This window comes from Lipotes vexillifer, unplaced genomic scaffold (genome assembly GCF_000442215.2).
Source record: "Lipotes vexillifer unplaced genomic scaffold, Lipotes_vexillifer_v1.1 scaffold1306, whole genome shotgun sequence".
In the NCBI taxonomy this organism is placed as follows: domain Eukaryota; kingdom Metazoa; phylum Chordata; class Mammalia; order Artiodactyla; family Lipotidae; genus Lipotes; species Lipotes vexillifer.
The window spans coordinates 1,474,730-1,475,939 of NW_006786512.1; positions in this window are offsets into that span (position 1 = coordinate 1,474,730).

Below are 1,210 nucleotides of genomic sequence, written 5' to 3' on the forward strand. Positions count from 1 at the left end.
ATACCTGATTCACTTTGTTATGGAGCAGAAACTAGCACACCATTGTAAAGCAATTATACTCCAATAAAGATGTTTTAAAAAATAAATAAATAAAATAAAAGATAAATAAAAAGTGTTTGGTGGGTAGTTTTCCATAGGAGGGGCTGAGGACATGGAAGGTACCATATCCTTCTTGTTTATTCTAATAAATGCCACACTCTCTACCCATTTTGCCAAATCCAAGCTCTGGAATTTATCCTGACATCTTCAGCTCTTTCAGTTCACGGCTTACCTCCTTCCCTGATTCCAACTCTTAGTGCAGGAGTTGGGCCTCAGTTTGGGTCAAGTGCCCCTCCTCTGTGCTCCAGAAGCATCTCATACATGAGCATCTCTTTTATTATTCCATATCCTACTTGGTGCCATGCTAGCAAGTCTCTGGGGGTCTTTCAGCATTCCTAGCATGCTGCCTGATGCGCTAGGTACCTAAGAAGGTTTCTTGCGTGGATGCGATGGATGGATGGAATGGTTGGATGGGATAGAAAGAGGGAAAGGGCCAGTTATCGTCTCTGCCCATGACCACTGCCTTAGCAGTCCTACCAGTCACCTAAGATATGTGCGCCAATGGGAGAGTGGCTGTCATCTACCCAAGAATCCAAAACACAGATGTTGTTGATGCAGTTTAGCCCATTTCTGTCAGAGCAGTTGTCTGGGGCAACTGGCAAGCTTCCAAGGACTCGGTTTCCACTCACTGTGATTTGTGTTGAGTTTCCAACGTTCTCTGGGGCACGATATGCTCCTTGGGGTGAGGGCAGACCCAGCACTAGCAATGCATTATAGACCCGATGTTTCCAGTCATTTCTCTTCTGTGCCAAGCCCATTGGCTGGAAGCTTTGGGGCAGGGTGGAAAGGCAGGAGGGTGGGACGAGAAGGAGGGGCAGGGGAATGGCCTTCTCAGAAAACAACGATTGATTGGCAATATGAAATGCCTTATTGATAAAAGCAAAGCCTAGATGGAAGGAAGCAGTTTGATATAGCACACTATTTGAAAAAATCATGTGCATCTGTTTGGCACAATATACAACATAATGACAGCAATCTTCCCTGTTTGTATCTATTCATCTGATTATACAGAGTAACAATTCTTTCAGTTACACATTTATTTACCCAGGGATTTTTTTTAATGGATAATAAGTTAGTAAATCAGATAGCATGTGTTCTGGATAATACTTTA